General features: G+C 38.5%; 2 pseudogenes; both read left to right on the top strand.

Annotated features, from left to right (window-relative positions):
- Positions 1-5,213: 5,213 nt before the first annotated feature.
- LOC120987562 lies at positions 5,214-6,658 on the top strand (annotated as a pseudogene).
- Positions 6,659-7,893: 1,235 nt separating this feature from the next.
- LOC120987546 lies at positions 7,894-11,367 on the top strand (annotated as a pseudogene).
- The last annotated feature ends 9,083 nt before the right edge of the window (positions 11,368-20,450 follow it).

The following is a 20,450-nucleotide window of genomic DNA, read 5'->3' as shown; positions in this document are numbered from 1 at the left end:
CTGACTGACGTTCATTTCTTAAAGTAATGATGGCCACTCGTTTTTCTTTACTTAGAATTTGTATTATGGCAAGAAAAAAGCAGCTAACAGTCTATTCAGTAGGACCATCAGCTGTGTATCCACCTGACTTCTCAACACCACTGATGGTCCCAACCCCATTTATAAGGCAAGAAATCCCACTTATTAAACCTGACAGGGCACACCTGTGAAGTGAAAACCATTTCAGGGGACTACCTCTTGAAGCTCATCAAGAGAATGCCAAGAGTGTGCAAAGCAGTAATCAAAAGATGGCTACTTTGAAGAACCTAGAATATGACATATTTTCAGTTGTTTCACACTTGTTTGTTATGTATATAATTCCACATGTGTTAATTCATAGTTTCTCCAAGAATGATATGAGGTCTTGAGTGTTCTCTTAACTTATATATCCATGGATCAAAAGCCTCTATCTTAACACCTTTGACCTTTCATCTATGTAAACACAACAAAGGTCAAGGCCACAATAGACACTTTTTCTATTATGTAAATGAGGCAAGTCGTTAGGCGACATAAGTACCTGTTTATACAAACAAATTCTCCTTTAATGTCTGTAAAACAGAAACTCTGTTTGAGAATCCAAAAGTAAAGGTTTTTAGGAAGTGCACACGGCTATTCAATTGTAGCTTTTGCAATAATGATGTCATAATATTTTAAATATTAATTAATATTTATCTCTCTATACTTAATTTATCTTTCTAATCTTTCTATATCTATCTATCAATCAATGTATCTATCTCATCTATCTATCTCATGTCTTTCTATCCATATCTACCTAAATATCTATCTTTTCATTTTTTTTATCTATTTTTCTATCTCTCATATCTGTCTATTTATATATATATATCTTTCTTCTTTATCTATCTATCTATCTATCTATCTTTCTGATCTATCTTCATCTGTCTCTCATATCTATCTATCTATCTCTCTTTTTATATTTATCTTTGTTTCTTATCTATTATCTATCAACCTACATTTGTCTTTCTTGTATTTCTATCTATCTATCAATATTTATTTATCTTTCTTTTATTATCTATCTTTATCTTTCCTATCTATTTTTCTTTCTTTCTATCTTTCTCTCTATTATCTATCTATCTATCTATCTACAGACCAAGGAATGTGGGCAGCACCACTGTCTGAAAGGTACAGACGGAGTGCCAGCGGCTGAGTCGGCGATCCACCTCCAAACAATATAGAATAAATGAACTCCGCAGCACATCCGAGTAGTGAAGAAGTAAAAGAAGCTTTAATCACCAAGCATGCGACGTTTCAATCCTCTCAATGGGATTTTTCTCAAGCAGTGACATTGTGGGCAGTGCACAGTACATATTTAAACACATTGACATAATTAAACAATCAATGAGTAAATTACAAGCATTTAAAGTGATGTATTAAAAAACTGACAACAACAGTGTTATCAATACAAAATAGCATTTCATGAAATTACATACAGTGTTACAGTGCAAACGATACCTGTATCAAATCCAACGTACAGTGTACAGACAAAATACTTTACTAACAATCATGATTAATTCAGGTGTATGCCATTATAATAACCAAAAATGTGCAGGTGTACCTCAGTAGAATGATGAGTTAGATCACAGGAGTGTGCGATGGAGTCAGAACACATGGGTCACGGCGTCTCAGACATACCAATGCGCATGTCGCAGGACCTTCCTGGGGATTCCGATCACATGATCACCCACACTGGTCATTCGATGTAGTGCGCATATATACATACACATACATATACACACACACACACACACACATACACACACAGAAAGACATGATATAAAAAAATAGATAGAAAAGATAAATAAGGATAGATAGATAAATATTGCAAATGACAGAACAAACACTACAGAAACTAAATTCTTCAAAACATATGATAATCTTATCCAATAAGCATCTTGCCAGTAAAATCTTACTGTAGGTGTTACTGTAACATCCACACCTCTGGGGTAAAACAAAACTGACACCTATGATATAGAAGTGTTACTGGGCAAACAATGAGTTCAGAGAATTGTACTATTCAGATAGAAATACATTATTTGAAGTGGAAGATCAAAGTTTTTATAATTGTTAGAAGGGCACAATACACTATGTGCAGGTACACACTGATATATTACTTTGATGAGTTTATCTTCATAAGGGATTTGCACAATACTTTGAACACTGTGTTTGTTGGTGTTTATCCATCACTTGACTTATGTAGAGTAGAGACCGTCGTCCAATTTGCGATTTTGCCAAGTAGGGCTTAGACCACAAGTAGGTAGGGAAAGCAGCCTGGGTTCTAGATTATGGCTATGTGTCCTTGTCTGTCCCTACCTACAGACATTACAGGTAGTCAGACAAGAGAGCACACCTTTGCTGCTTACTAGACACTAGAACAACCTAAATCTCAGGCACCCTCCTTCTGATCAGGATGCCTTATATACTCAGGAAGAGCCAACCATAAGCTGGGCAAGACTCTGATAAACTCATCAAAGTAATATATCTTCAGAAGGGATTTGCACAATACTTTGAATACTGTACAGAGCCACAAGGAAACGAAACAGATCTGGAAATGTTGTTTTACAGTACAAATTAATTTGGTAAGTTATTACATGAAGTCTCACGAGACTTCACGAACTAATAACTCCGGCTCATGGGAGCCAATACAATCTAATACTGTATGGAGCGCTTGCTCCGTACAGTATTCAAAGTATTCTGCAAATCAACTTTGGATGTTTCATCCAAAGTCGATTCGCTCATCCCTAATCTTCATGTAAACGGGTCTACAAAGTTGGCGAGTACTCATGAGGTGGATAGATAGATCATAGAGAGATAAAGATAGAAAGAAAAATAGAGAAGATAGGGAAATTTTCAGGTTGTAGCTGATCTGAATTTATAAATCCAAGTACAGGTCTTAATAGATGCTGGTATAAAGTTAAAATTGTGCACAATAAATTTTCAGAAGACATTGTAATATATTAGTTGGATGCACAGGATGGTTGATACACCAACCAGGGTGCTCACAGTCTTGCAGCGTCACCCTGCTGCTGAAAAAAAGGGGCTCAAGCCACTGAGGAAGGGGATACTCTAACCCCGAAACGCGTCTGGTCTGACCCCCCAAGTATATACTCTATGCGAGTGCACCGCATTGAATTTATTAAGGAACAACTCTGAGCCGCCTTACGAAATACAGCCGGTCTGAAACTTTTACCCGAAAAGCTGGGATATCTCATCCAGATCCAAACAAGCGGGACCTCGTGCAGTAAATCCAACTGCTAACAGGTGATCCATACCACTAACTGCGGGATTCACCTGACCGCAACAAGAAAATCGGGAGCAAAGTTCCGATAGATGGCAGAGGTTTCTCTTACCTGTGAGATCCCTCCAACATCGGTAAGAGTGTTCCTTTACTAACTACTGCCCATTGCTGGATTCCTTCCTGACTGAAAGCGGGACGCCGCTGAGTCAGTGACGGAGCAAAGTATCATTATATTTGACTATTGCAAATTTACTCTATAGCATCATTTTTCTATTCCAAATTGGCAACTAGCGCTTGTGGGACTTCACTATATCTGGACTCTTTTAGGGCAAGTGAATTCCTATATATTCTATATTATATATTTTATATTCTATTGTCACTCAACAAGCATTATTAACATTGCGTTCTATTGCTAATTTATCGCTATATTTCCGTTTGTATTCACATTTTATCCATTCAGAATTTCTGTCTATGTTGGGTTTGAAGTGAGGCTGTTGGGTCACAATATCAATAGTGAGTGACCAATTCAGCTGCACCTCGGCCACAGAATACGCAGAACATCTGCCTTGATTATTGCTCTATTTAGAGGTAGTATTTTTAATTATTAAATGATACGTTGCGAATCCAATAGGGGGATGTACATTTTATACTTCAGTACCAATAAACATTAGCTACTAAATATCTTAGGTGTGCCCAGTCATCTTTTCTAAATTTTCAGAAGACCCTCCTGTCGATTAATACCATATCAGAGGGAGTCTGTTAAGGAACTTACGTGCAGGGTGAATATTTTCAGGTAGCTTGTGCCTTAACGCGGAGTCCCGCGTCTTCTTCGGCACCTAAAATCGCTTACCTCTTTTTGTTCTCCCCTACGCAGCTCTTTCAATTGTTGATCGATTGTAGCCTTACCCAGACTAGGCCTCGGCATCCCACTTCCGGGTAAGGCTACAATCGATCAACAATTGAAAGAGCTGCGTAGGGGAGAACAAAAAGAGGTAAGCGATTTTAGGTGCCGAAGAAGACGCGGGACGCCACGTTAAGGCACAAGCTACACGAAAATATACACCCTGCACGCAAGTTCCTTAACAGACTCCCTCTGACACGGTATTAATCGACAGGAGGGTCTTCTGAATATTTATTGTACACAATTTTAACTTTATACCAGCATCTATTAAGACCTGTACTTGGATTTATAAATTCAGATCAGCTACAACCTGAAAATTTGCCAGCGAATATTATAACAATCGAGATTATATTACTTTCTCCAATGAAAGGACTATATGTGCAAGAGTGATTTACTATTTTGTACACCATTTTTTCTGCAGATCAAGGGACACTTGGAGCTATTTTTTTGGTTTCTTTTTTTATAATCTTTTTATCTTTCATCTATTTATTTCTATTTGAGACTGCTTATTATCCATTTTATCAATATTTATTAGCTTTACATTGTCGTACTAAGTATTTGTATACTTTTTATCCTGTGATTCCAATATATTGATAACCCATCATCATCTGTGTAAATCAATATAAGCAATATGTGACTCCAAATCAGAGAGTGCCTGCTATTACAGTATCTAAGATTTTTTATTACTGACTGGGTGAGTCACAGCAGTTGCACCTCAAACCACTGTGGTATCCGGTGGAGCCGTCCAATAACCGATCTCACAGTTTGTTTTATAGACATTAAAAGGAGAATTTGCTTGAATAAAACAGGTACTTATGTCACCTAATGACTTGCCTCATTTACATAATAGATGTGTCTATTATGGCCTTGACCTTTGTTGTGTTTACATAGATGAAAGGTCAAAAAGGTGTTAAGATAGAAGCTTTTGATCCATAGAAATATAAAAAGTTTAGAGAACCATCAAGACCTCATCCTTGGAGAAGTTCTTAGCAACATCTCTTGGGAAACATTAAAGAATACATGTGTAGATATGTCTTGGTTGACCTCCATTCTACACTTCACAATCCTCTCCATTGTTCTAGGAATGCCTTCTTCTCTACCAAGTATTCCCCTTCAACATTCAAACATTGGCTTAAAGACTTCATCCAGTCTACATGGAAGGACAGATTCCCAGAACATAAAGTAATCTCCTTTCATGATGCAGCTCTATCAAATCCAGATTTATCCAGCCTGGAACACTCAGTTCTTCAAGATTCTGACACCATTCTAAGACTCTCTGCCAAAAGCAAGTATTTATTGATTATATTAAGAATTTTTATATGTTTAATTGTTCCTATTTTTTCTATATTGTAGACAACTATAGCTAAGTGTTTTATGTCTCATAATTGGTACCCTGTAGAGGAGATGTTGACCAATTCCTACCTTAAATAAATATAATATTGAATGCATTATATTTGGCAAAATTATTGATCATATACCACAGTTGTTGAACTTACTTTTCTTTTATTGCTTTCAGGTGGCTCACAACTGACAAATAATTGGGTTTTATCCTTTGATATATCTTCAGTCACAAGCAACAATGAAATACAATTGGCAGAGTTGCGGATACAGCTTTCTTCTAAGAGAATCCAAGATATGACCCTTGACATCTATCATAGTGAAGAAGGCAAAAGAGAAAAATATTTTTGGGGTCAATGAAAGTTGACCTTAGTAGTGAATGCAGATCGAGTTTGAAGACTGTCAATATCACCAGAATGATGAAAATCTTGATTCCTTCCAGAAAAAACATTCTAATGATGAAGACCTGAAGGACAAGGGAATGTCCAAGGATGGTCAAGGAAAACAACTGTACAGAACAGTCGATGGAAAGAGTTGTGTTATATCTCTACGGATATTCCAACCTCATCCAGACAGTCGAGTCGTCTAAATAGGTGATGACGCCAGCTTCCAGTACTAGGAGATTTAAGAAAGGTAGAAATGCAATGCATGGCATGATCATGGCCAACTTTACCATCAAACCTATTGAAGATGGAAGACCTTTATGTAGAAGAGGAGAAATCATTGTGGACTGTGAAAAGATTGGATGGGGAGACCAGATAGTCTATCCCAATAAGTTCAGTGCATACAGATGTGAAGGAGCCTGCCACATCCCCCTGAGCACAATCTTCAAGCCAACTAACCATGCTTACATTAAAAGGTATTACTTTTTTCTATACTTTTACTTGACAATTATTAAAATTTATTGTTACATTTATATTGTCATAAGAAATTACAATTTTTTGATTAAATAATATTTTTTCTTTAATTTCTTTAGTTTGGTAAGATTTTACCATCCAGATAGAGTTTATTGCTCCTCGTGTAGCCCAGAAAAAATTAGCCCATTATCTATGCTGATTTATGAAGACGGAAAGGTGGTCTTGAAGCACCATGAAGATATGATTGTTGAAGAATGTGGAGGTCATTGAGAGGACGTAACAGAAATTTTATATTGTTCTAACTTAAATATGTTTTAACCTGTAGTGGTCTTACAAGAGACCTTCCATGGATCCACACAGAAATGCTTTGGAGTATAGCACTGAACAGCAGGGTTTTGTGGCTGTATTTTTATTTTTGAGGACTTTGTCCCAGTTAGTTAGGCCTATGGACTCTCTTAGTTGGCTAAATGTATTTTGAGAAAGTGTAATAAGAATGTATCATTCAAAAATAATGACATTATTGCAAATTGGTAGATAGACATTAGAGATAAGCAACGTTTTTGAAAATTTTATTTGGCCGCTTCACCAAATAAAATAAAATAAATTTGCTTCCTGATAAATTATTTTGTCACGAATTGCATTTTTTTTGTAAGTAGTGGGTGCAATGACAGGGAGATGCAATTGCACCGCTCACCATCATTGTATCACTCAGATGCCGCATTCATACATGATCGTGGCATTTGAGAGTAAAATTAACATTTAAAAAAATGAAATCATACTTACCGCCTCCATTTGCTTACGACAGTTAGAGATAGATAAGCAAAAATAAATATAAACAGATATGAGTAAGAGAGATAGATAAACATAGTCAAGATAGATAACCATAGAGATATATCTAGTGTATCTTTATATCTATAGGGTAGAGTTGGACAGAAAGACGGAGATTAAAAAAAGTAGAAAAAGATAAATAAAGGAAAGATAGATGATAAATATTGCAAATGACATTAACAAAAAAACATTATAGAAACTAAATTCTTGAATAGCATATGATAATCTTATCACATCTCATCTTGCCAGTAAAATCTTACTGTAGGTGTTACTGTAACATCCACACCTCTGGGGTAAAACAAAATGACACCTAAGATATAGAAGTGTTACTTGGGCAAACAATGAGTTCAGTGGATTGTACTATTCAGATAGAAATACATTATTTGAAGTGGGAAGATCAAAGTTTATAGAAGTGTTAGAAAGGCACAATACACTTTGTGCAGCTACACACTCTGATAAACTCATCAAAGTAATATATCTTCATAAGGGATTTGCACAATACTTTGAACACTGGTACAGAGCCACTTGGAACCGAAACATTGTTTTACTGTAGAAATTATTTTGTGAAATTACACAAAGTCTCATAGACTTCGCGAAGTGATAACACTGGCTCCTAGGAGCCAATACAGTTCTAATACTGTAAGGAGCGCTTGCTCCATACAGTATTCAAAGTAATTATGCGAATCGATTCGGATGTTTCATCCAAAGTCGATTCGCTTATCCCTAATCTTCATGTAAACAGGTCTACAAAGTTGGTGAGTACTTATGAGGTAGGTAGATAGATAAAGATAGAAAAAAAGAGAAATAGATAGAAGAAGTAAATATAGGTAGATAATAGATAAAAAACATAGAATATATATAATATTGATATGAAAGACAGATGAAGATAGATGAGATATAATCTCTATATATACAGATATGAGAGATAGGAAAAATTGATAAAAGATAAGATAGATATATTAGGTACATATGGATAGAAAGACATGAGATAAATGAATTGATAGATCTAGAGAGATTAGAAAGATAAATTAAGTATAGAGGGATAAATAGATTTAATTCATATTTATAAATATTATGACATCATTATTGCAAAAGCTAAAACTTATTAGCCGTGGTGTGCCCTTCATAAAAAACATTACTTATGGATTCTCAAACAGAGTTTCTGTTTAAACATACATTAAAGGAGAATTTGCTGGGTATAAACAGGTACTTATATAACCTAACGACTTGCCTCATTTACATAATAGAAGTGTCTATTGGGGCCTTGACTTTGGTTGTGTTTACATACATGAAAAGAGTCAAAGGTGTTAAGGATAGAGGCTTTTGATCCATATGTATATAAGTTAGAAGAGAACCCTCAAAACCTCATATCATCCTCTGAGAAGTTCTGAGCAATATCTCTTGAGAAAACATTAACAGAATACCTGTGTAGATATGTCTTGGTTGACCTCCATTCTACACTTCACAATACTCTCCATGGTTCTGGTAATGCCTTCTTCTCTACCAGGGAACAAACAAGGATTCCTCTTCAACATTCAAACCTTGGTTTAAAGAATTTATCCAGTCTGCATTCATCCAGTCTGCATGAAGCACAGACTCTCAGAATATGATGTACTCTCCCTTCATGATGCAGCTCTATCAGGTCCTTACTAGGAGAGAACACAACAGATCTACTCAGACTGGAACACAAAGTCTTTCAAGATTCTGACACCATTCTAAGCCTCTCTGCCAAAAGTAAGTCTTTATTTATTATATTATGATCATTTTTGTATGTTTAATTTGTTCCTGGTTTTCAATAACTATTGAAGACACATACAGCTAAGTGTTTTAGGTCTCATAATTGGTACCCTGTAGTAGAGATGTTGATCAATTCCTACCTTACATACTATACATTGAATGCATTATATTTGGCAAAACTATTGATTATAGAGCACAGTTGTTGACCTTAGTTTTCTTTTATTGCTTTCAGATTGCTCTGAACTGACCGATCACTGGGTTTTATCTTTGATATGTCTTCTGTCACAAGCAACAATGAAAATACAATTGGTTAGAGTTGAGGATACAGCCTTTTCTCCTGAGAGAATTAGAGATGTGACCCTTGACATCTACAAACCGGATTCCAAAAACGTTGGGGACACTAAACAAATTGTGAATAAAAACTGAATGCAATGATGTGGAGATGGCAAATGTCAATATTTTATTTTTAATAGAACGTAGATGACAGATCAAACGTTTAATCCGAGTAAATGTATCATTTTAAAGGAAAATACGTTGATTCAATTTTCACGGTGTCAACAAATCCCAAAAAAGTTTGGACAAGTAGCAATAAGAGGCTGGAAAAAGTAAATTTGAGCATAACGCAGATCTGGAAGACCAATTAACACTAATTAGGTCAATTGGCAACAAAAAAAGATTTGGAATAAAAAGAGCTTCTCAGAGTGGCAGTGTCTCTCAGAAGCCAGATGGGTAGAGGATCACCAATTCCCACAATGTGCGCAGAAAGACTTTGCATCTATCATCATCAACTGTGCATAACATCATCCGAAGATTCAGAGAATCTGGAACAATCTCTGTGCGTAAGGGTCAAGGCCGTAAAACCACACTGGATGCCCGTGATCTCCGGGCCCTAAACGACACTGCACCACAAACAGGAATGCTACTGTAAAGGAAATCACAGAATGGGCCTCAGGAATACTTCCAGAAACCATTGTCAGTGAACACTATCCACCGTGCCATCCGCCGTTGCCAGCTGAAACTCTACAGTGGCAAAGAAGAAGCCATTTCTAAGCATGATCCACAAGCTCAGGCGTTTTCACTGGGCCAGGGATCATCTAAAACTGACGTGGGCAAAATGGAAGACTGTTCTGTGGTCAGACGAGTCACGATTCGAAGTTCTTTTTGGAAATCTGGGACGCCAGGTCATCGGACCAAAGAGGACAAGGACAACCCAAGTTGTTATCAATGCTCAATTCAGAAAGCCTGCATCTCTGATGGTATGGGGTTGCATGAGTGCGAGTGGCATGGGCCAGCTTGCATGTCGAGAAAGGCACCATCAATGCAGAAAAATATATTCAGGTTCTAGAACAAGATATGCTCCCATCCAGACATCATCTCTTTCAGGGAGGACCCTGCATTTTTTCAACAAGATAATGCCAGACCACATTCTGCATCATTCACAACATCATGGCTGCGTAGGAGAAGGATCCGGGGGTACTGAAATGGCCAGTCTGCAGTCCAGATCTTTCACCTATAGAGAACATTTGGCGCATCATAAAGAGGAAGGTGCAACAAAGAAGGCCCAAGACGATTGAAACAGTTAGAGGCCTGTATTAGACAAGAATGGGAGAGCATTCCAATTTTCTAACTTGAGAAACTGGTCTCCTCGGTCCCCAGACATCTGTTGAGTGTTGTAAGAACAAGGGGGAGATGCAACACAAGTGGTGAAAATGGCCTTGTCCCAACTTTTTGGGATTTGTTGACACCATGAAATTCTGATTCAACATATTTTTCCCTTAAAATGGTACATTTTCTCAGTTTAAACTTTTGTTCCGTGATTTATGTTCTATTCTGAATAAAATATTAGAAGTTGGCACCCCCACATCAATTGCATTCAGTTTTTATTCAACGATTTGTATAGTGTCCCAACTTTTTTGGAATCGGGTTTGTATAATAGTAAAGAAGGCAAAGAGAAGATCTTTTTGGGGTCAATGAAAGTTGACCTTAGTAGTGTAAGCGGATCGAGTTTGAAGATTGTCAATATCACCAGAATGATGCAATCCTATTTCCATGAAGAAAAACATTCTAATTAAATCAAAAAGACTTGATGGCCAAGGGTATGTCCATGAATGGTCAAGAAATCAGCTGTACAGAAGTGACAACAGAAAGAGTTGTGTTGGTGTTTTTTTTTCAAGGACACTCCTTCTACTAACCTCTTTGGATACCCCAACCTCATCCAGACAGTCGAGTCTTCTAAATCTGTGATGACCCCAACGTCTGGTACTAGAAGATTTAAGAAAGGTAAAAAAATGCAATGCCATGGCACGATTATGGCCAACTTTACCATCAAACCAATTGAAGATGGAAGACCTTTGTGCAGAAGAATAGACATGATTGTGGACTAGGATAGATTGTCTGGTCTCCCCATCCTCTGAAGATGTTCCTGAGCAATATCTCTTGAGAAACATTACGAATACCTGTGTAGATATGTCTTGGTTGGACCTCCATTCTAAACTTCACAATACTCTCCATGGTTCTGGTAATGCTTCCTCTCTACCAGGGAAACAAACATGGATTCCTCTTCAAATTCAAACCTTGGTTTAAAGAATTCATCCAGTCTGCATGGAAGCACAGGACTCTCAGAATATGAAGTACTCTCCCTTCATGATGCAGCTCTATCAGGTCCTTACTAGGAGGAACCACAACAGATCTACTCAGACTGGAACACAAAGTCTTTCAAGATTCTGACAGCATTCTAAGCCCTCTCTGCCAAAAGTAAGTCTTTATTTATTATATTATGATCATTTTTGTATGTTTATTTGTTCCTGTTTTTTCAATAACTATTGAAGACACATACAGCTAAGTGTTTTAGGTCTCATATATGTGATTACCCCAACGTCTGGTACTAGAAGATTTAAGAAAGGTAAAAATGCAATGCAATGCATGTATTATGGCCAGAACTCCCCATCCAATCTTTATAAGTAATTCAATGGAAAACAGATGTGAAGGAGCCTGTCAGCATCCCCCTGAGCACGATCTTCAAGCCAACCAACTATGCTTATATTTAAAAAGTAATTATTACTTTTTTTCCTATACATTTACTTGACAATTATTAAATTTTACTGTTACATTTATATTGTCATAAGAAATTACCATTTCTTGATAAAATAATATTTTTTCTTTAATTTCTTTAGAGTTTGGTAAAATTTTACCATCCAGATAGAGATTGATTGCTCCTTGTGTAGCTCAGTGAAGATGAGCCCATAATTTATGCTGAGGTATGAAGACAGAAAAGTGGTCTTGAAGCACCATGAAGATATGATTGTTGAAGAATGTGGATGTCATTGAGAGGACATTACAGAAACTTTATATTGTTCTAACTTAAATATGTTTTAACCTGTGGTGGTCTTACAAGAGACCTTCCATGGATCCACATAAAAATGTGTTAGAGTAGATCACTGAACAGCAGGGTTGTACCTATAGGGAGTGGAGGGGTTGCAGTCAACCTAAAAGGCACCTTTATCCCATATGCGAAGACCAAACCTATCAAAAATTGTGTGATGTTTGGCGACTATGTAAAATATTCTGCCTAGAGTCAAAACTAAAGAAATAAAGCAAATTCCTAAGGTAAATATGTATATAACTATGTAGATATATTTTGTATATTGTGAGAAGTGTAATAAAATAAAACTTAAAAAATTTCAATTCTGTTGTGTGTTTTTTGTTTTGGGTCATGGCTATATGTAATTGAGAAGTATAATTAGTCTGCACTAAATATGAGCGAACTAACTAGGTTAGTTACAAACTTTCCAAATTTGTCCACCAGATAAATCTGAAGATCCTTAGGTTGGCTTCAGATTAATCTAGTATAACGGTGCACAGTGCCATTTTATGACACATGTCAAAAGGGGAAAATCATGAGGTAGGAAGAAGTTTGTTCACATGACCCTGAGAGGGAAGTGGGGGGGGGCTTGCCCTGATTGGCTCATAGACTGACAGACAGCTTGGATGAGCCAATAAGTGCTGCTGTAGATAGGGAGGTGTCCTTGCAGAATGTTGCTAAACTTAATTCTGTGTTGGTCTGTGAATGAGGTACAGTGTACATTCACATATCAAGCTTCTATTCCAGTATCAGGAACAGTGAATGGTAAAGGCTAGAAAGAAGAAGAATTTTGTAGAATAGGGAAAGGCAGGGGGGAAGCTTTTAAGCAGGAATTAGGCTTGAGGAGGTAGGCTTGAAGGTGCCTGGCAGTGCCTTCTAGCTGTAGTTACTGCCTTATAACACAGCTGCTGAAGAACTTCAAAAGCAGCTATCCTGCAAAAACATATTTTTTTTTTTTCCAATTTGAACAGAAATAAGTACAGCAAACAAGAAATGCACTTTTTAGATCTTACAATATACATTGAGGGAGATAAATTATGCACCAAGACTTTTGAATAAGCAACTGATGCTAATAGCTTTATTGCAATGGAGAGCTGCCACTTGCCACAAAGAAAAAGAAAAAAAAAAAAAAAAAAAAAAAAAAAAGAGGCTAGAATTAATGCAAATGAAACTTGAATCCAAGGGCTATAAATCAAAAGAAAAAAAATAATAAAACATAGGATAGAAATAGGTCGATTAAATAGACAAACAATGCTGGAGGAAAGGGAGTCTGAAAGAACAAAAACAGAGGAAACAGCACAAATCCCCCCAATTATTGTACCATACACCAGCCAAGCATCATGCTTTTCAAGAAAATTATTAAAAAGTATTGGGATATTCTTAAAGAAGATAAAACAATTGGCGAACTGATTCCCCGCAGAACCAAGATTGATATACCGCAAAGCTAAAAATATAGGGAATATGGTGGTGTCTACAAACAAGTGTATAACAATAAGTAACAAGATTACAAAAGATGGTAAAACAGAAAACCATCTAAGTGGTTTTTACCCTTGCAAAAGATGTGCTGGATGTGAAAAATCTGGCAATAACAAAGTCCAGAAGCAAATAATGAACAGTGAAGGTTCATATAAACAAAAATATCAAAAAATTTATTACCTGCAATAGTCAAGGTGTAATTTACATAATAACATACGTTGGTCGAACAAAAAAGACAAATAAAAGAATAGGGGAGCGTGTGTATAACATCCAGGGAGAGAGAAAAAAAAAAAAAAAAAAAAAAAATAAAAAAAGCACATCCATTATCTCGCCATATATAAAAAAAACCATGCAGGAACTTCGCTGGCTCAACATTTTGTGGAATAGAAGTAGTGAGGAGAAACGAAAGGGGAGGAGATGTCATTAAGGAAATGTCCCAAATCTGAAATTAAATGGATATTTAATATGAACTCCTTGGCACCCAGTGGCCTAAATACTGAAATAGAATAGTTTGCCTTTGAATAAATGAACATGTTACCCTGGATATATCACACTATATAGCAGACACAAAGGACACCAAAGTAAGCCATGCAATTCTCCCTGAGGAAGGGCAGCGGTCTGAAACGCGTTCAAAGGAATTTTGGCACCTGCAACGATCCGTAGTTGCAGGAGTGACGTCACTAGGTGCTCCATGTGAGCGCGAGCCAATAACTTCTTAGTTTTTTGCACAGCATCCCACCAGCGGCCGGGGCGAAAGCGGATGTCTATACATCTGATTTGCAATAGTGCGAGCTGGAAAATACCTACAGAGGAGACACACAGTGGGCAACGAAGACCCTGCATCATAAAAGTAAACCGAGGCCACCATCATTTCACGTGTATATCTGTAATTAGGTATTACCACACACTGTAACTAGGGTGGCAAGTGTGCAGTATCACTCAAGTTGTATGGCATTTATTTAACGCAGCAGTGTTGAGCGGTCCTGCTGAGATACCGCTGCCATACTTAAGTGAAATGGGGTGGAGCGCTATTGAAACATCACTTTGATTGTAGAAATACATTTTTGTGTTGTGTGGGAGGAATAAGCTCAATATAAATTTAAAACTCATTTTCTACAATTCGAGGTAAGAGTTTTAACTCTCAGTGAAAACAGAATCAAGGGGTATTTTTGTTTTGAGAAAAATAGCAATACAAGTGTGCAACACATGTTTTACAATCTAAAGTGTAGCTTTTTAACGCTTAGGGAAAACACCTAAAATAGTACGAAATCTGGGACAGAGTATCTCCACACAATTCAAAGATTTTGTTTTCCTAAAAATAGCAAGTGTATAACGCATGGTTTTACAATCCAGAGGATAGCGTTTTTAAATCTTAGAGTGAAAACACTGGAAATAGTAGTCCAAAATTTGTGACGGGGCATCTCCAGACAATTCATGTTTTTTTGTGAAAAATAGCAATACAAGTGTGCAACACAAGTTTTAGACCATTTTACAATACAGAGGGAAGGGTTTTAAATCTAATTGAAAACACCCAAATTAGTAGGCCAAACTATTTTACAGGGCATATTGAAAACAGCTCAAAGGGTTTTTTTAGTGGGGGAAAATAACGATACAAGTGTACACTACGGTGTTTTACAATACAGAGGGTAGCATTTTAAATCTCAGAGTTAAAACACCTGAAATAGTAATCTGAAATCTGTGACAGGGCATCTCCAGACAGTTCAAAGTGTTGGTGAGGGGGAAGGGTGGACTAATGTCATAGTAGGTTGACAACTTTTGTTTTAAACTGTAGAAAGCTTTTTTTCACATAAGACAATAGGCCCAAATCCATTATTGCCGCAGGATCCTGCATTATTTCTAAAGTAACTTGTCAGTAACAGTGTCTTCAGTGTGTTTATAGAAAGGGAAGGACAATCTAATTGCACCTCTGTCTTTAAGTTCCAGAAAACAGACATGAAACCCGTTCAATACTTTGTGTGACTGTGTACAATAGGTCAAATTTCAGGAATACTAAAAGGGTTCCAAACGAAAGACCCAAGGGCAGGCCTTTGTCCTCTCAAGCTATAATGGGTGTAGTAGCAGCACCAGCTATCTGGCCAGAAGTAGTAATAGTCGGTCGCAGTTCTCCCTGGCTTCGAAAGGCGTAACATCATTGAGGAAAAAGTGGATGAGATTGTGGATTGGAAGGCTCACTCCTCTCAATTGCAGCAGGGCGATATGGTGTGATTTCTAAATCTGACACCGTGCCTTGGAAGCCAGGGTCACAACATTCCTTCTGCTCCTCCTCCTTGCAGCCACAGAGAAACCTTTCAGTGGAGACCTCTTAGTCTCTTACTGCCCCTTCCTAGTGGACACCTTTTTTTTCCTAAGAAGTGGCAAGAAAACCTCACCATGCCCTATGGTAGACAGTCAAGAGAGTCTCCCCGTTAAAGACATGTCAGAGAATTCAGCGCTTGGACTACACTGAGGAGGAGGTGGTGACCCTGTACATAGCTGTGGTGGTGGTGGCAATTGTGGCACCAGTACCCACAGTATTGACGGTGGGGGCAGCAACAGTGGCAGTTGGGGCAAATGCCTGAGCAGGGAGTTGTGAGATGGGCAAAAGAGCCAATCATGATTGTGTGGTGGACAGGCTCTTGGAGCCCGCGGATCAGGGTGCTGAGGAAAAGGAGGTAACATCAGAGGAGGAGGGTAGGTGCAGCGGCCATCAATAAAGAGCAGAGGAAACGATACCTCTCAAGAACTGCCACATCTACTTCAGGAACGGTTGATGCCACTAACACGGTGGGCGAGTTAGGCTCAAAAACGTGACAGAGCTAAGACAAAAACGGCTGTTTCTAGCTCTGCATGAGTATCTCCCATTTGGCAGTTTTTTGTCCATGCTTTCTGGAAGACAGAATCATTGCCCTGTGCAAGCTCTGCAAGAGTTATATAAGACATGGGCAGGCCAAACACAAACATAGGCACCACAGCTCTATCGAACCACATGAAGCAGCCTCACCCCCATCCCATGGGCAAACAAAGATGGCATCTACTGCAACAAGAGTTTCTTCTTCTCCTGGTCTCCCTTTTTGGCAGTCAGGCCACATCCATGAGCAGTACGGTGTCTTTCACATTGTCTTCCTCATGCAGGGGGTGACGGTGAAGAACAGCTAACGTATCTTGCAGCCCCCCTGTAGCTTTTGGTAAGTAAACTGCTGCTCAAGGTTGAATGAAAAAATGTGCACTGAACTGAAAACTTAATTAAAAAGATTAAAAAAAAAAAAAAAAAAAAATTTAAACACACAAACGTAAGCTATTTTTTATGATGTGTCAATGCAGTGGGCCATTTTTGCTTAACCCTGAGCAGCAGTTTACTTACCTTCTCTTCCGGATTCCTTGGATGCACCAGGCTAACGAACACTTCATCCTGATTACTCTCCCGGTCAGAAGACACTAACTAGTGTTGTGCCTGGCTCTGCACCAACACCTATTTGGTAGGGTGCACTTACCCATTACTTTCTCGTGGCCCCTGCGTATTCACACTAGGAGAGCCCCTCTTTGTGTTTTTATTTCCTGTAGCTTTTGGGGGACTCACAAAGAGAAACTCTCAAGAAGGGGGAGGATGAGGAGCTGCCACTGGTGGATGAGCAGGAAGATAATGATGACCCAGGCCATTGACACCCAATCGCCTCTAGTGGTGGGCAGAGAAAGAAATAACTGGCTCCTCGGGCATGCTGGCCAGAATGGCAAACTATGCTCAGTTGCTTACGCACTGACAAGCGTATCATTGACATCAAGCAGTTTGATCATTACTGGAAAGTCATGCCTTTAGACCCTTGCTATCAAAGCAAATGGCAGAATGTTTCTTCCTCCCTCCAACATAGGAGGCCAAAATTACGTCTTTATCAGGAGTACGCAGCTTGCGGCAAGCAGACACCTGCCGCCAGGGTGTCTTAAAGGAAGGTCCCTCTCCATCCGCACAAATGTACCCACCCCCTGCTGCCATAAGCAGCAGAAGACTTAGCAGCCAGCAGTTCTGTCTCCTCAACATTATGGAGCAGTTTTTTCACATGCTGTGTCAGAATATGGCCAAATCAGCAAGTGGAGACCTCCCGTCTACGCTCTGACTGTTTCCAATGCATACTCAGTTCCCTGACCCCCATAGACTTCTGGGAAGGCAGACTAAAAACAGTGACCCAAACTGGCACAGCATGCTCTCTGTATTCTTTCTTGGCCAGCTCCAATGTTGAGAGGGTTTTTCAGCACCGCAGGGTGCATAGTGACACCCAAACGGTTCAAGTTTGTCCTCCACCAGTGTCCAAAACATCACTTGTCAAAATGAATCAAGCCCTGGATTCAGGAGATTTTCACACTCCTTCAGGTGAGGCCGATGAATAGATCTGGCCTTGCTGATGGTGCGCCATCTTGCCACTGTTGCTGTCTGTCTGCCATCATGTTTCCTGCATACCATCATGTTCCATATGGCTGCTTCTGCTACCCTCATGCCCACTGCTGCTGTCTGCCAACATGTTCAATAGGCTGCTGCGCCAATGCCTCACGCTGCTAATTCCTTACTGCCACCACTTTAAAAGGGGTTGTCCCACGAAAAATATTCTACAGTTTTCAAAACCAGCACCTAGATCTAAATACTTTTCTAATTGCATGCAATTTTGTATCACTACTGAGTAAATCAGTAAAATGTATCTATATAGTGCCACTTAATTTCTTATTTCTTTGACCTGCTCGCTGAGATGGCCGCACATGCTCAGTTTCATCTTTCAACTGCCTCCTGAGCTACGATAGGGAGAGCACGGACACGCCCCCTTGCTGCAGTGAAAAAGGACACTCCCCTTGAGCTGCCAGCTTAGCTTGATATAAATCTAGTAGAGCATTGAATGTGGAGAATCTTGGATCCATGTGAGGTACAGGGCTGGTTCTAGCTTTGTTGGAAAGAGACTAGCATGTACTATATGATGTCCGATTTTTATTTTTTACATTTTTCATGGGATAACCACTTTAACGTGACATATCCACCTCTACTATTACTACAAACTACTATTACCCATAGACAGCTGATGTAATTGCTTTGTTATGTCCATGCTATGTTGTTTCTGCTGCCACTACTAATGCGGAAGTGCCTCATATTTACCCTACTCTTTCCACATCCACACTGTACTGCTTGTGCGTGTCATATGGACAGGCATTCTTACCCCGTAAAGGCATAATTTTTGGACGCTTGGTCACCTCACTGTTTAGTTTTTTTAATCTCTAACTCCTAGTGTGTTTAAACACCATCCACCCTCAACAAGGGACAATTTTTGGAAGCTTTGAAATATGAAAAAGCATAACACATGGCAACAGAGTGGTCTGTTTTTAAAACACACTGTGGGAAATAAATCAAAGACTTTATCTATAACTTCCGACACTTTCTGGTAATTATGGTAAATGCGGCGCAAAGTCACATCCTCTTTTAATCGGCACTTCAGAAAAGTGCCAAAGCACCTCAAAAAGGTACAAATGATGGTGCACAGATGCTGTGCGCCTTAAATTTGCGACTTTTTTACTCTCCACATTGCAGCGTATAGGGCTTTGATAATTGTCCCCCACAGTTTGTTAATGCCGTTAAACATGCGTATACCCATTGCCATGTACAGTATAGTCACTCAGACATGAATTTGCTGTTGCGGTCATTGCATTCAAGAGCTTAGGGAGGTGAGAGAAAAATGCAATATTAATTAACCCCCTTTGCCAACTGCTCAAAATAAAATTTGTCAGCGGTCGGGCACTTTAAAAATGGCGCCTGCTCACCATAAGATGCACCCAGGACTAATGTATGCGATCAACAGTAACATTGATTGCGTACCTTTAACCCCTCAGATGCAGTGGTCAAATGTGATTATGATTAACGAAAAGAGACTAGAGAATGTTATATACCAATTTCCAGGGCAATTGGAGCTTCTTTGGTCGTGGCTGAAATCAATTTGGTTCCCAACAGAACCAAATCTCAAAAGGGTCTATCATCTTTACTAGTACAATTGCATTTATGGGCTCCAATCAGTTCATTTTGGTAAAAATGTTTTTAAAGCAGTGATTTACAACTAATAGGGTGGGTTCCACTTCTGGTATAACACCCCATCAGACATATATGGTATATACTGTGATAACCCCATATACATCTCACATAGGAGCATCCTTCAAGTTATATTTAAAGGTGTTACAATCTAACAATATGGCCAGTAGAGATCAGGCAAGGCTGTGCACCCCTGGAAACAGAAAGTAGAGCAGGGTGTCTGGGCTTTATGGAGCTATGGTGAATAAACGTTAATGGACCAATACAATCTCCAAGACAAGATGAAGTACAGTTTCTTTCCATAGTCTTGAAGTGACAGACCAGCTACATGTAAGGCCCTAATACCCTAATGATAATGAGATCACTCTGCTGACTCTGTCTCAGGCTACATTGTAAAGCTGAATTTGTGCTAATGAAAACAGGGAGGGAAAAAACAGCTTTATGTCTGCTTCAGAGGCCACTGTGCTAGAAGCTCTTCAGTTTACAAAATAATTTTTTAATTTTTTTTGGTACTTATAATCCCTATCCTGCGATATATCTATACATTGTGTTTTTAATCATTTTCATTCAGTAGATATGTCAAAATAACGTAACTTTTATAATATGCT

The sequence above is a fragment of the Bufo bufo genome, chromosome 1 (assembly GCF_905171765.1).
Source record: "Bufo bufo chromosome 1, aBufBuf1.1, whole genome shotgun sequence".
Taxonomy (NCBI): domain Eukaryota; kingdom Metazoa; phylum Chordata; class Amphibia; order Anura; family Bufonidae; genus Bufo; species Bufo bufo.
The sequence above is the reverse complement of the archived record's forward strand: the minus strand, read 5'-3'. Positions and strand labels throughout refer to the sequence as shown.